We start from the raw sequence: 16,945 nt of genomic DNA, 5'->3' as shown, positions 1-16,945 counted from the left end.
TCTGGATGCTTGGTTAAAAAAAATAAATTGTGTTCACATCAATTTGGGAAATGCTACATACTTGAAGGTTTACAAAAGATTTTAGTTTAGGATTATAATAGTCCTACAGGGTTCCAGCAGCAAAGAAACCTGTTTAACTTCTACTCTTTGAAACTAGTTTTCTGAGAAATGATTTTTAGTTAAATCTGTCTTACTACAGTTTGCTAAATTCACTTTTATTTAAATTTACTTTTAGTTAAGCAATCTAAACTTAGCATTCCCTCTGAATTTCACTATAATCAGATTAACCATCTCATATGTTAACTGGAACAACCAAATACTTACTGAATGCCTAGTATGTGGGCCAGGGACTTTCCAGATGCTTGGGACAGATTGAATAAGATAAGATTTCTGCTCTCACAGGGCTGAGAGCTGTGTATCTGTTTAGATGGGGATGTTAACTTCCCAGGAGGACTCAAGTAAAATGTGAAATAGAATAAGGCCACTTGGTCATGAGGTCACAAACTTTGTGCCAGGCACACTGCTAAATTGGGGCACAATACAGAAATAAAGAGGACATGACCCAAATGTTTCAGAAAATTTAAGCTTATAAAATTTGATGCAGTAAACTCTTGGAATTGTTTAAATATAGTAAGCTTTTCTTATTTTTCTCAATAGTTTATTGAAAAGTTGGTAGATAACTTTAAATGCTTAAAATTTCTTAACAGCTAAGAAAGACATGAGTTGAAAGACAGATGTCATTCATGATCTTTGTTGCCTTTGGTGTAGGTATGAATAACAATAGCATTTGTGAGGGAAAAGTGAATATGTACATTTTTGTTCATAAAATTAAAAAATTGCAAACAACCAGTTAAGCCACTGACAATATCAGCCTAAATACAGTAGCTGAATTATTTACTTTTTTTTTTTTTTTTTTTGAGATGGGGTCTCACTCTGTCACCCAGGCTGGAGTGATTGGCACAAGTGTGGCTCCGCTACAACCTCCACCTCCCAGGCTGAAGCGATTCTCCCACCTCAGTCTCCCTAGTAGCTGGGACTACAGGTGGGTGCCACCACGCCCAGCTAATTTTTGTATTTTTGTAGAGACAGGGTTTCGCCATGTTGCCCAGGCTGGTCTCAAACTCCTGGACTCAAGTAATCCACCTGTCCCAGCCTCCCAAAGTGGTGGGATTACACGCGTGAGCCACCACACCCAGCCTAATGTAGACATTTTTTGATTTTTGAAAAAGGGGACCAGGCACCAAATTCTAGCACTGTGGGAGGCCGAGGCAGGTGGACCACCTGAGGTCAGGAGTTTGAGACCAGCCTGACCAACGTGGTGAAACCCTGTCTCTACTAAAAATACGAAGTTAGCTGAGCATGGCAGCAGGTGCCTGTAATCCCAGCTACTTGGGAGGCTGAGGCAGGAGAATCGCTTGAACCTGGGAGGCAGAGGTTGCAGTGAGTCAAGACCACACCATTGCACTCCAGCCTGGGCAAGAAGAGTGAAACTCCATCTCAAAAAAAAAAAAGTCTACATTCGTGATATTACACAGTTGGCACTTATTTACATTTTGGCAGCATTGTCAGGTAGAGGCCAATGCCAGGGTTATGTTCATGTTTTCTGTGGCTGATAACCTCTAATTTGATTCTATTGACAGTAGCTTTGAGTGTTCATCCAGAGCCTCTCTGATGTTAGGATTTTCACTTCATTGTGTCCAGTCATGAAATTTGTCCATTCAGGATTTAACTTGAAAGTTAACAGAATCAAAAATCAAAGCACCATTACCAAAAAACATATTTGGGAATCATGTTCTCAAGTGTCATATGGCCTCTGGAAAGGTGACTGCTGAAGAGAAGTTTACTGACACAGTGTTGTGAGTAGCCTCTGAGGCACTGAGTTCCTGAACACTGCCAGCAAGATTCTCCCCACCTCCAAATATTGGCAGGAAATTTAGACTAGCATTTCAAAGTTAGTGCAGGGGTATGATCACATCTTTGTCACTTTATTTTTAAAGATTACAAATTGAGAAGTATAGCATTGTCCTTTTATCTTTTAAATAATTAGCTTATTTTTTTGAAATTTGTCATCTTTTTGACTGACATTTTCCAGAGAATTGCTGTAAAGCCACAAGATGGAGCTCAAGCTAAGCACCAAATCATTTTGGAATTAGATTGAGTGAGCTAAATCACATTAGGAATTGAATGTAACACTTTTTGTGTTTTAAGAAATTAAGTCTGAAATCAAAATATCATTTAAAGATGATCAAAACTGCTTCAAGTATTAACTCATTTAATCTGCCCAGCGATCTCATGAGTTTGGTACTAATGTTATCTGAGTTTGGTACTAATGTAATCTCTGTTTACACATGGGGAAACTGAGGCACACAGGCCCTACAACTAAAACTGAAATCTGGGATTCAGATTTAGGCAGTGTGGCTCTAGAGCCTATACTCTTACAATGCCATTCTGCCTGTCAAGGATGTGCAAACTCTTGCTAAGAGAGAAAGGTGATTTTAGGATAGAATACCTGTTTTTGGGTCAACCTGTGATAGATTGGGTTCATGTGGGCTCAGGATCAGATAAAGAGCAGGTTTAAGTAGAATAATGACGTACAGAACCCTCCTCAAATCTCTAGGCCTAAGGCGGACTGGATTTCCTCAGGTGACACTTCATTAGGAATGGGCTGACCAATCCAAAAGGGGAAGGTGTAGGCCATGATCAGTAGTTGCCCAAGGTACTAATCAGAGAAGAAATGCAAACTGCAGTTGAAGCTCTAAGGTAGAATCAAGTAGTGGTTTTGACCACATCCTGTTTTCTACTGTCACATTAGTGTAGATATCTCTTCCCACTATGTAATTCACATGCTACATCAAATAAGGATGCAGCAGTATATGTTTGCTTATTAGGAAATTCACATATTTTCAAAATTTGGATCCGTGTTTCTGGAATATGGCTTAAGAGTTGGAGAAGAAAAATAGCTATAAATGACTTGAATCAAGTATCTGAAATGGACTGGTGGTGATGGTGAGGGGCAGCAATGTGTAGTTTAGGGAAGTGCTGACCACAACATAAAATTGGGAGGAACCTAAGGCATTGCCAAATTTATAAATACTACAATAGAAGTGCAGATGCTAAGCTGTTGGCTAATCTTACTAGTTAAGTGACTAACTTCTGATGCCATCTGGCAGAGTGATTCAAGTTTGTGCTAGACACAAAATATATGTCTTTTTCCCTCTATTTGCCTGCATGTATTAATAAAAACACCGTTGCAGTAGACACATACCAATTTTACAAGGAAATGTTTAGGGATGAGGTGGGACTGTTAAATACTTACATCAGGTCAAAGGTCACTCTGCTGTCCCCAGAGGACTGTCAGATAACCAAGAGGCCCAGGGCCACTTATGGGCCTGCTTACAAAACCCTAAATTTTCCGCAGTTGAATGCCAAGAGTCTTTTGCAGTTATTTTAGAGCAGGGGAAAAAGTACAATGTGTTGCCAAATAAGGTTAATTTGGTAGGCAAGCAGTAAAAATAATCCAACAGCCAACATTTAGAGCATGCGTACTCTCTTAAATGCTTTACATGTATTATTTAATCCTTAAAACACTGTGGGATCAATACTTTAATTATCCCTGTTTTCAGATGAGAAAACAGTTTGAAAGTTTAACTAAATTTACCCAAAGTCATGCAACTGCTAAGTAGTGAGCAAGGCCGCCTGTCCCAGAGTATAGAATGAATACCTACGATGGAAAGCTACAGAGAGACAGACTTTTATTTGATTTAAGGAAGCGCCTTCTAACCAAGATTTTGGGAGCTGAAATGGGCACGTTGGGAGCCTTGAGGTGTCAGTCTAAGGTGGACAGGCATTTGGTTGGAATGTAGCAAAATGGATTCAAACACTGTACAGTTATCCTTCAGAATCTGTCGGGGATTGGTGCCAGGAGCTTCACAGATACCAAAATCCACAGATGCTCGAATCGCTTACATAAACTGGTGAAATATTTGCATATAGCCCATGCCCATCCTCCCATATATAGTCATATGTCACTTAATGACTGGGATGTGTTCTCAGAAGTGTGTCACTAGGTAATATCGTTAATCATTGTGTGAACATCATAGACTGTACTTAACACAAATCTAGAGGGTATAGCCTACTACACTTAGGCTATGTGATATAGTCTATTACTTCTAGGCTACAAATCTGTCAAGCAAGTTACTGTACTGAGTACTGTAGGCAATTGTATCACAGTGGGAAGTACTTGTACATCTAAACATAGAAAAGGTACAGTAAAAATACAGTGTAAAAGATATGAATAGTGCTTGCAGGACTCGTGCTTGGGGTGAGTCAGTGAGTAAGCCATGAGTGAATGTGAAGGCCTCAGACATGACTGTATACTGCTGTAGATTTTTTTTTTTTCTTTTTGAGATGGAGTTTCGCTCTTGTTGCCCAGGCTGGAGTACAATGGCGCAATCTCAGCTCACCTCAACCTCCACCTCCTGGGTTCAAGCAATTCTCCTGCCTCAACCTCCCGAGTAGCTAGGATTACAGGCATGCACCACCATGCCCGGCTAATTTTGTATTTTTAGTAGAGACGAGGTTTCTTCATGTTGGTCAGGCTGGTCTCGAACTCCTGACCTCAGGTGATCCACCTGCCTCAGCCTCCCAAAGTGCTGCGATTACAGGTGTGAGCCACCGCACTCGGCCTGCTGTAGACTTTATACACACTGTGCACTTAGGCTACACTAAACTTATAAAAAACTTTCTTCAATAATAAATTAACTTTAGCTTCCTGTAACTTTTTTACCTTATAAACGTTTTAATTTTTTAAACTGTATAACCCTTTTGTCATAACACTTACCTTAAAACACAAATACATTGTACAGCTGTATACAAATATTTTATATTTTTATAAGCTTTTTTCTATTTCCACAATTTTTAATTTTTTAATTTCTTTTTTTACTTTTTAAGTTTTTGTTAAAAACTAAGACACAAACACATTAGCCTCCGTCTACACTGTCTTCCACCTCCACAGCTTGTCCCACTGCAAGGCCTTCAGGGGCAATAACAGGCATGGAGCTGCCATCTCCTATGAGAGCAACACCTTCTTGTGCAATACCTTCTGGAGGACCTGCCTGAGGCTGTTCACAGTCAACTTTTTCTTTAAGTAGAAGGAGTACACTCTAAAATAAAAAGTATAGTAAAGCCATAAACCGTAGTCATTATTATCAAGTATTATGAACTGTGCATAATTGTATGTGCTATACTTTTATATGACTGACAGCACGGTGGGTTTGTTTACACCAGCATCACCACAAACGTGAGTGATGCATTGCACTGTGATGCTAAGATGGCTACAGTGTCACTGGGCCATAGGAATTTTTCAGCTCTACTATAATCTTATGGGGCCACTGCCTATATTGACTGAAATGTCATCATGCAATGCATGACTGTACTTTAAATCATCTCTAGATTACTTATAATAATACAATGAAAATGCTATGTAAATAGTTAATACTGTATTATTTAGGGAATAATGATAAGAAAAAAAGTCGGTACATGTTCAGTACAGATGCAACTGTAGTTTTCTTTTGAATATTTTTTATCTCAGGACGAAGCCCCAAATGCAGAATTCATAGATACAGAGGGCCAACTGTTCTTGGAATTTGGGTTGAAAGCTGTTAAAGTTCTTTTCAGCCAAAAAAAAAGCCTTGTAATAAATTGTCATGTTTGAAATCTATCATGCTTGTTTTGCTCTACATAGTTTTTTGGTACTACATAACTGTAGACTTAAGTATCTTTTTGGTGGAAATAAAATATGAAATCTCCTTAATTTTGTTAATGTTAGGTCTGGTATTCATTCCATTAAGTTCCACTTTAAAGTATGGAAAAATGTTATAAACATCTGCTTTAAACAATGAATGGTACTGCAACAGTCCTGTAAAAAAAAAAAAATGAATGGAGTAAAGTCCTTCGAATTTTCATTTAAAGAGTGGCATAGCTTTATAATACCTTAAGTTTTTAATATGCAGAATGTATTTAATATCCTAAAGCGATGAATTGTCTTGGCATTATGCTATCTTATGAAACACTTTCTTACTCTCACATTGTGTCTATAGTTTTCAATATCAGCAAAACCTTTAAATAGTCTTAGTTGGGTGTTGTGTATCATTGTACAGTAACTGTTAGTACACATGGTATTTCTGATCCATGTAATAAAGTACATTTGTCATGTATCTTGTGATCTGCATACCTTTCAGCTGTGACTTCATAAATCTGTTCCATCAGACAACTGCTTTGTACAGCAATGGTTGAAGCTGCTTTTAATAAACTAATATTTTGTGTCTTTTATATGTAATCAACAGGGAGTATTACAGACTTGTGCCTCTGTGGAGAAGCTTTCCACTAAACTAGTTTTCTCTTGACAATAATGGAAAAAAAAATTGCATGGGAAAAGCACAGATGTTCAAGAACATATGTTGTTTGCTCCTAAAAGTCATCTTTTGTATTATTCCGGATATATATTTTTTAATGCTTTAGAGAAGAAATGGTTTGAGATATGTGATCGGGAGAAGACAGTTACAAATTTTATTGAGAGACCAACATTGGGTGCTATTTGTTAAAATTCTAAAATGCCTCTCCTTGCTCTCACAAAGATAATGTTTGTGAGACAGAGCTTGAGCAGAGCTGTAGGCAGTTGGCTAAGGATTGGTCATTCTCACATGCTTCCTTCCTTAGACATACACACTCTGCTTCAGTTTTAGTCTTTGTTCTGTCCCAAACTTCAAATTAGCAGTGTCTTCACAAAAGCAGGTATTTAATAATTCAAGTAAAAAGTGATTGCCTTTATGCCCTTTTGCCCCTTGAGTTACTGGATGTTGTCTTCCTTGAGCTGTAGAAATTTGCTCAATGAGTCAGATCTCTACAGACTAGGCAATTGATTATTGATAAATGCATAGGAAAGTATTATTGGAAAACGCTTAAGGGAGCTGTATGCCTTAGGTGGGGTTGGTATGGACATCCTTTATAAGCCTATGAATCTTTAAGAAGAGTTGCCATAAAGAGAATGGGAACCAGCTGTTCCAAATCTCCACTAAGGAAACAGGTTTTAACTTAGCAGGAAGGATTTGGGTTAAATGTAAAGAAGAACTTCATGAATGTGAGTGTTATTTAAAGCCAGGTATGGATTGAAAAGAGGTCGTTTGAGTTGTCTCTGGAGGACAAATGGAGCATGCAAGAAAGAAATAGAAGGGGCAGGGAGAGAGATTAATGCCCATTTAATTGAGATGGTTTAAATGTAATGCCCAATGGCTCCGAGGCCTTTATTCTCCTTTCTGACACCCACACCCCAGGTTATGATGTTTACGAGGTCAGAACTGCAGAGTCTGCTTTAGTCATTAGAACCAAAGTGCTACAGGACCCCTAGGTCTGGAGGTCCTTTCCATGTAATTCTTACTTGAAAGGAAATGCTAAGGTGTGACCAATGGATGAGGAAACGAATCTATGCTTAATTTTCCACCCTTGTCAGTGTACACACTCACAGTGCCAGGGAGGGATTTGACATTCAGCCATTTCTGGAAAGGCAAGTAACTGGTAGGCTGAGACCACTTGGGCTTGGGATGAATGGAGGGCTGAGGAGGGATGGCTGCCAAGCCATTGCTGGACATGTGTCAACTGGCCATTTTGAACAGGAAATTTCTAGGGGTTGCAGATCAGACTTGGCACCTGGAATTCCAGGAAGCAGAGACTGAGAGGACAGGAAAAATAGACCCTTTGCTTTTCATTTTCTCCTGCCTGTCACTGTGTCCTGCCCCTGCTCCCATTTGGTGCTCTCCTTTCAGGAATTGTTATAAATTCTTTTCTTTGGATTCCTTTACTTTTAGCCTTTCTCCTTCAGTCTGTTTTTCTTATAGGTTTTTAAATTTTTTAAAAAAAAATAAATCTTGATTGATTTTTTTGAGACAGGGGCTCACTCCATCACCCAGACTGGAGTGCAGTGGCACAATCACAGCCCTCTACAGTCTTGACCTCCCAGGCTCAAGTGATCCTCCCACCTCAGCCTCCTGACTAGCTGGGACCACAGGGGCCATACCTGGCTAATTTTTTTCATTTTTTAGTAGAGACGGAGTCTTGTGATGTTGCCCAAGGTGCCTGGGCTCAAGTGATCCTCCTGCCATGGCCTCCCAAAGTACTGGAATTACAGACAGAAGCCACTGCACAATAAAAGATTTAAGGCTGCAAGTCAAACATTAAAAAAAAAAAAAAAAAAAACCACCAAATTTAGTTATAAGTGCTTTTTGTTTATAAATGACCCCTAGCATTTTTCTTTGTGGTCCAATGACAATAATAGAAACAGGTTTCATGCTTCTGTGCTGTTTCTCTTTATCACTTTTTCTCTTTCTTCCTCTTCATTTCCCTCTTTTTTTTTTTTTTTTCTGTATTGGCCTCTTTCGTGTGAGTATTAACTCTAATTTCCTCCTTGGGCTCAAGTCACTAACCTTCTTGCATTTTCTCTCTATCTCCCTCCCACTCATTCCTCCCATCCACCTCAGTCTTTCCACTCATTATGTTTTTCTTACTCTTCCTTTTCACCCTTATCTCCTAATAACTGGATGCAATGTGAATTGAAAAAATGCTTTACAACATGGGTAGGTGCTATGGTTTGAGTGAGTCCCTCAGAATTTATGTGTTGGGAATTTTGTCCCCAGTTTGCTAGTGTTGGGATGTGGGGCATTGAAAAGGTGATTAGGTCATTAAGTGGGATTAATGCTGTTCTCGAGGGGCTGAGTTAATTCTCGAGTGAGTGAGTGCTCCCTCTCCTGAGACTGGATTAGTTACTGCAAAAGCAGGTTGTTATAAAGCTAGCCCACCTCTTTGTACACAGGCTCACTTGCCCGTCCTCTTTTCTGCCATGCTATGGAGCAGCAAGAGGCCCTCATCAGATGCGCTAACCTGATCTTGGATTTTCCAGCCTCCAGAACTGTGAGCTAAGTAAATCTCTTTCCTTTATAAATTATCCAGTAGTCTCAGGTATTCTGTTATAGCAACAGAAAATAGACTAAGATAGTATGCAAATAGGCTGGCCCTTTGTTTTTGTAAAAAAGTTTTATTGGCACGAAGCCATGTCCACTTGTCCATGAATTGTCTATGAATAATTTGTGCTACAAAGGCAGAACTGAATAGTTGTGACAGAGATTCTTCTATAATCAGCAAAGCCTAAATTAAAATTTGGCCTTTTAAGAAAAAGTTTGCAGACTCCTGCTTTAAAATATTTTCTATAGCAAGAAGTACCACTACTGAAAAGAGAAATGAAAAGTAAACAAATAAAATATTTTCTGTTTATTAAATGAAGGCTTTTGTTCTTTATTTGAAAATTCAGGTGAGTTGGATCTGGTTTCATGTTTCCATCCTGTTGCATTTTATATTTGGAGGATCCCTCCAAGTTTCTTATTGGAAGGCAGTTGTACTAAAAAAAAAAAAAAAAAAAAAAGACAAGCTTACCCTCACTCTGTATCAGCGCAAGGCAGATGGTACCAAAAGGTTGTTTGTGTGTTTAGGTGTGTTCCCCATCTGCCACCTCAACTGAGCTTCTTTTAGTCTTTGGACTTAAAAAAAAAAAAAAGATTGTCCCATTGTAGAGCTTTTTTCACAAATCTCATAACTCACTTTTCCCTTAAGTCTACAAACAATTTTTGAAAATGTTAAATGCCGGAGAAAGAACTCTGTTTTAATTTAATATGGCACCTAGAATACTGGCACGTGTAAAGACATTCCAATTTAGTTTGATTTGGTGGGTGGTCTAGCTGAAAATACACTTACAGGTTGGTTTCATCAATATGAAATTAATATGGACTAAAATAGTCATAGCATTTAAGGCTGAAAAACGTTTTAGAGATCATCTATTTTAACTTGTGCTTCTGAACAGATGAGGAAACTGAGGCCAATTTCCCCAAGAGGTTAGTAGTTCATGGCAGAGACCAGGAGCCCAGGAGTCTTTGTGTTCACAGACCAATCTTTTTCAAAACCATATATAGGTGACAATTAGCCACACAAATAATAACATTTGGACTATGTCAAAATTAATTGTATTCTTTTCTATAAAAAGAGGGGCTGCTAAATAAAGCTATGGTGTGTGACTAGTGATCTTTTCTGTAGGTCTGTTTCTGCCGTAGTTAATAACCAATCCTTTCCCATTGGTGGCTGTGCCTCTTTGTTCCACAGGTAGTATAACATCTTTTACTTGAAACAAAACAAAACAACAATAACAAACTTCCCCCCTCCCCCATGCCCTCCATCAAAGGCCAGATTTTTTTTTGTTTTTGTCTATACTCTTTCCCTTCTAATTCATCTTGTGTGGTTGTCAACTTCTTTTTCTTTCCATAACTTTTATTATTTTTTCTCATAAAAGTAACACATGTATGTTGTAGAAAATTTTAAAACCCAAGAAAGTATAAATGAAATAAATCATTCATAATCCAACCACCCAGAGAATGTGTAGCTGTGTGTATATTTTCATAATTGTCTTAATGCTGTATAATTTTATATTCTGCTTTCTTAACTTTATATCATGGAGATTTTTTTCCCATGCTGCTGGAAATTTTTTAAGAGTGTTGTTTGAAAAGTTCCCTCATTCTGTCTTGTGATAAACTATATATTTTTTTATTTGTCTACTTTTGGACATTTAATTTTTTTCTGAAAAAAACTTTTTTTTTGCTATTAAAATACTTCTCTGTAATATTAATGACCTTACATGTAAGTCTAATCCTTATCTGATTATATTCTTGAGGAAGGGTTCTAGAAGGGTATGAACTTTTCTTTAAAAGACTCCTTATCTGTATTGCCAAACTGCTCTCCTGAAAGGCTGAAACAATTAGTAATCCTTCCAGGAGTGTGTGAGTGCTTGTCTGGGGCACCCTTGAAGGGTTGTAAAATTTAAGCCTTTTAAAACATTCCTTTCAGTAAGTCATTCTCCTGCTAGGAAACTTCCCATGGCTGCAAGACCAGATTGAAGCTTCTTAGCATACTCTCTTCCATTTCTTCACTTCCAGTTGATTTCACAACCACTGCAATCTGGCAGGTCTAACATTATATTGATGCCTAATACCAGGAGTGACAAATTGATACCCTTGCCCTGGAGAGACTTTGTACAGTGTTCTGCTTTGTTTTTTTGATTAGATTATTGCCTTTAGATGGGTCAGACACTTCTAAAGTGATCTCTAGCTAGACAGTCCCTTTTGTTTGACACATACTGACCGGCCCTGGGAGGAAACTGCCTTAGGTAAACCCGTGCCACCTACGCTCTGTAATCTCTTTTCCTCGCACACTCCATGGCTGTCACTGCCAGGGCATCTTGGCTTCTACTGCTTTTTCCTGATAGAAAACAGTAGATATTTTATTGTGGTAAAATATACAAACATAAACATTTATCTTTTTAATGATTTCTAACTGTGCAATTCAGTGGCATTAAGTACCTTCACAGCGTGGTGCAATCATCATCACTGTCACTACTGTTTCCAGAATTTTTTATCATTTCAAACAGAAACTCTGCACCCATTAAACAATTACCCCCCATTCTCCCCTCCCTCCACCCCTAGTCTCCACTATTCTGCTTGCTGTCTCTGAATTTGACTACTCTAGATACCTCATACAAAGGGCATCATGGAATATTTGTCCTTGTGTGTCTGGCTTCTTTCACTCAGCATCATGTTTTCAAGGTTCTCTATTATCCATCTTGTAGTATGCATCAGTACTTCATTCCTTTTTAAGGCCAAGGAATATCTCATTGTATGTATATATCACACTTTGTGTATCAGGTTATCTGTCAATGGACAGATATATATTCCTCTGATTATTCCTCTGAGATGATTTTGAGGCCCACGGTGCCAGCTCACTCAAATTTCCCATTCTGAGAACTCTTTTTTTGTTGGTCTACCTCAATGTCATATAACAAGTGACAAAAATATAAGGGGCTGGGAGCAGGAAGGAGCAAAGGGAGATTCACAGGCTATATGAATGTGATAATGATAAATTTTTACTTTTTTTTGTAAAAAAAGAATGATTTAAAAAAACTCTTCATAAACAATTATAATCATGACATAGCATTCACATTTTTGGTAGCAGATTTCAGGTGTTTTCAATACTTTTCAACTGATACAAATAGCTTTTCTCATTGGGAGAGTTGGTGATGGGAGATGCACAGAGACCCTCAATGCTTTACTTATGCTGACTTGTGACATCTATTATTATTATTATTGTTATTATTATTTTTTGAGATGGAGTCTTGCTCTGTCACCCAAGCTGGAGTGCAGTGGTGCAATCTCGGCTCACCGCAACCTCTGGATCCTGGGTTCAAGCAATTCTCCTGCCTCAGTCTCCTGAGTAGCTGGGACTACAGGCATCTGGCACCAAGCCCAGCTAATTTTTTTTGTATTTTTAGTAGAGATGGGGTTTTGCCATGTTGGTCAGGCTGGTCTCGAACTCCTGACTTCAGGTGATCTGCCCACCTCGGCCTCCCAAAGTGCTGGGATTACAGGCATGAGCCACCACACCCGGCCATGACATCTATTATTTTGTTTGATGATTTAACTTCTGAATTTTGGGGGGTTGTATATTTCATAACTTTGGCACTATATTTTAAGTTTCTCCAGGGAGGAGACCATTCTGTGGTTTGATACGTCCTACATTAAAATCAGATAAAGAACATACATTTCTTAAAGGACCTGATACCTATTTGGAACTCCTTAAAATCTTTCTTTTTACTTTCTGTTTCTTCCAGCATTACCCAACACGATATCATGCAGATAGCAGTCATCCCATAGTTTACTACTTAATAAATTGGTTAGTCTATTGATTCCAGCTTTCCAAAGGGCCTATTCTTTTAAAATATTTGACACTAGAATATTTGAAATATTTATCTTCCCTATAACCACTGATATTCTAATTATGATATATTCGGTCCTGATCTTGAGCTATCACACAAAGTTATCAATTTCTAACAACCCTGCATAATGAAAAGATTTCAGGGGCGGAAAATGAAATTTTTTCTTGCCAAATTATATCTTTCTCTGTGGGCCTGTAGTAATTTGCATTGCTGGTTTACATAGCACAATATTTTAGTGTGTGCTTATTATACTATCTTAACTCCCTGAGATTTACCAAGAACAAATGTGATTTTAATATTATATTGTATTTCATTTCACAGGTTTGTTTCATAACCTCAGTAGTTATTTCTAGTTGTGATTCTGTTTCCTTTCTAAATGTGTTAATAAAATGCTTGCACTAAGATTGGCTTGACTCCAGAATCTGATATGGTCATGCTTCAAGTAAGTGATAAAACTCATGACAATGTAGCACTTGGAGATGTTTGAATGCATCCTAACTATACAAGTGTGGAAATTCTTAGGTCCTTGCAGAGTTAAATTAAGGTCAGACCTGGTTTCCGACACGAAGTTCAGATGTATTGGCAGATCCCCATGCTTGCATTTATTATACTGTAATTTGGGGCTTAAAGAGTTATATCCAGTCCATCCCCAACATCTGGATAGTGTTTATAACGATCACATTTGATCCTAATGTAATTTTGTTGGGGAATTCACTAGAATTCCTCTGTTGGCTACATTACAACTGAACATGAGATCTGCTAAAATATTACTAAAAAACTAGTGAATATCCATAGAGAATACAAAAATAGTTAGATTTCATCTCCCCTCCCCTTCCCTTCCCCAGCCAATAGCCACTAGCCCATCATACTCACCTATCTAGTCTTCCTTGTTTCCACTGGTAAAATGGGGGTGAAGTTTTAATAGCAGCTAACATTTGTCAAGGGTTTTGAATCCTGAAAAGCAGAGCAGGCACAAAAATCTTTCAAGGATGATTATTGTACGTGTGCAACCGCAATGGCAGTGTCATAGACTCAACTGATGTAGATGACACAGGCTTGGTGGCAATTTTTCCTTTCATTTCCATTTTGATTTAGATGCTATTGCATAGAGTTAGGAAGACATTATTTGGGAAAGTAGAGCCAAAGGATTGGTTTTAACCACTCTTCCCCCATCAATGGAAGCCCCAAATGAATCAAACTGAACCTTTTAAGGTTGTAAAGGGAGCCTTTAATTATGTGAGATTGACAAGGAGGATATTTGGGAAGTTTGGCAATGCAGTTTCAGGGCCTCCCAGCCCTGCCAGCAGGAAGATTATTAACATATTTCATGTAATTTGTGCATTGCTATGTACCCTCCTCATGAAATAATTTTAACATTCAAAAAGAGACAGCTGGGAAGAGGAAAAGACAGATAGGGAAGGACAGAGACTGTAAGAGTCTTTAGAGAGGGAAAATTATTTCATTAAATCTAAAGAGCATATGCTTTTCTGATGTATACCATATGCAAGTCTATGCAAATTATTTAATAGCACTGTACTCAGAGTAATTTCCATTTCCTCCCTAGCTTGTGACGGGACTATTCCTTTTAATCAGATTAGATGACATTCTCCGCAAACTTTTGGGGGTTTTAACTTAATTTGCCATGCTAAGTAGTTAGGGTAATTTGAAATAAAGCAATCAGTGGGCAGAAAAGAATGAAGCCAAACCTCATTTCTGTCTTTCAGATGAGGGGCTGGCCGGCTGTGTGAGCCCCACAGGACTTCTTTCTCCTCTTCTCTCCTGCTCCTCAGCACCTGAGACCTCAGCAGAGTTTCCAATGGCCAGTTGTGTTGTTTTGATGGCACCTAATCAGGTCTGTTTCCAATCCATGGGGCTCGCGTGCAATGCTGCATTCCATTAGGCCTCCACTGTCACAATTTATGGTGCTGCCTCAAGTAATGATGGAGAAATGAATTCACACTCCTTAAAAACTTTTTCACCTGGGGAGGTCATGGACACCTAAAGGGGTCTTTGAAATGGTCTGAAGGGGACCTGCAGATATTCCATTCTAGAGGTTCTGGGGAAAGGGAGCAATAGTCATCTAGTACTATGGATGGGCAAGAGATACCAAGGAAAGTCCTGGCAGGAAAGAATTCACATGGGACGCACGCCTGAAGGGACAGCAACCGATCAAGGGCGGCTGTGCTGCAGTAGTGCCAGCCCTTGGCAAAACTGTGAAGCTTGTTTTGGGGCATTGCTCACAGTTCTGCAGGCGGTGTGTTTGCTGCGCGATCCCAGGGGGTCCATTGTCTTGTGGTCATAGGGCAATCTGTGTGTTAATACCAAATTTTTCCAGCAGATGGCAGTAAAGGGTCTTGAGGAAGGAGTGACTTCTAAAATCTCATCAGGTTACAGTTTGGACTAGACTAGAAGGCCATTGGCCTTCCCTTTCAAGGTTCTCTGTTTTACGGATGGCAGTGTTTGAGGAAAGGGAAGATTTTAATTGCTTAAACGAATTCCCTGCAAAGTGTTAGCAGATGAGGTTTAAATATCATCTATATTAAGGCTGTTAGGGATTTACTAGCCACCAAGATATAAAAGAGAGAACTTTAATGGTGAAATTTCATGTACTGAGACAAAGAGAAAAATTTGCTTTTTCCTTTCTTTCCTTTTTTTCTTCACACCCACCTTCTTTCCAAGACAATGCCTCAGCCGGGATCTTGGTTTTGAGGCACCGAGGTCGGCTCCCAGGATCTGTTCCTGTAGCACATGGAGGCACTTCTTATCAAAGATTTTTGAATGTAAACAGGCTGCAATCAATTAACTCTTTAAAAATTACTAAGGACAGGCCAGGCGCCCAGCACTTTGGGAGGCCAGGGTGGGCGAATCACCTGAGGCCAGGAGTTCGAGGCCAGCCTGACCAATATGATGAAACCCGTCTTTACTAAAAATACAAAAAAAATTAGCCAGGCATGGTGGCATGCGTCTGTAATCCCAGCTACTGTCTCGGAGGCTGAGACAGGAGAATCGCTTGAATCTGGGAGGCGGAGGTTGCAGTGAGCCGAGATGGCGCCATTGCACTCAAGTCTGGGCAACAAGAGTGAAACTCCGTCTCAAAAAAAAAAAAAAAAAAATTACTAAGGACATCATATAACCAATCCAGGATCCTTCCTACATGCAGGGAGGAAACAGGAATAAAGTTTTCAGAGTGCCTACTGGGTCTTTCCTTTCATTATTTTTCTTAATCCTGTATGCCATCCTTTTAGGTGGTTATCATTTTCCTCATTTTACACAGAAGTAAATGGGTAGTCAGAAAAGGTAAGGCACCTCCAGGAAGTCTCCCAGTTAACATGTGGATTCAAATCTTTTATTTATTTATTTTTATTTTATTTTATTTTATTTTTAATAGAAATAGAGATGGATGTCTCACTATGTTGCCCAGGCTGGTCTCAAACTCCTGAGCTCAAGCAATCCTCCCCTCTTACCTCCCAAAGTGCTGGGATTACAGGCATGAACCACGGAGCCCTTCCTGGATCCAAATTTTCACCTGTCTGATCCCAAAGCCCAGCCTCATGTCAGTAGAGTGCTCTACCACATAACTACTAAAGATGGGACTAAAGGTGGCTTCTTTTTTATTATTTTGAGTTTTTTTTGTTGTTGAATAGGCAAAATATATACATGTACGACAAATTCAAATACACAGTCGCAAATATATTTCTCTGGTTTCATGCCTTGTCTGGGGCCACCCTCCCACAGGCAACCACAGTTATAGTTTCCATGTAGTCTTTCAGAAACGTTTTGGGCTTTTATAATATAAGCATATACATATATATCCTTTTTTCCTTACATAAATGGTAGCTCACGAAACACACTGTTGCGTCTGTCTTTTTTCACTTAGCAACATATCTTGGAGGTGGGCTAAATAATTCTTTTTAAGTGCTTCAGAGTTGGAAATACTTTCCATCGTATGTATGTACCATAATTTTATTTAACTGAAATTGATCTATTTAACTGATATATTTATTTAAATGAGATTGATGAACCTTACAAACATTACATTGTTAAATGACCATATTCCACTCAGTGTAGCCAGCCTTCAAAACCTTG

The sequence above is a fragment of the Pongo pygmaeus genome, chromosome 10 (assembly GCF_028885625.2).
Source record: "Pongo pygmaeus isolate AG05252 chromosome 10, NHGRI_mPonPyg2-v2.0_pri, whole genome shotgun sequence".
Lineage (NCBI taxonomy): Eukaryota > Metazoa > Chordata > Mammalia > Primates > Hominidae > Pongo > Pongo pygmaeus.
This window is presented reverse-complemented; position numbering follows the sequence as displayed.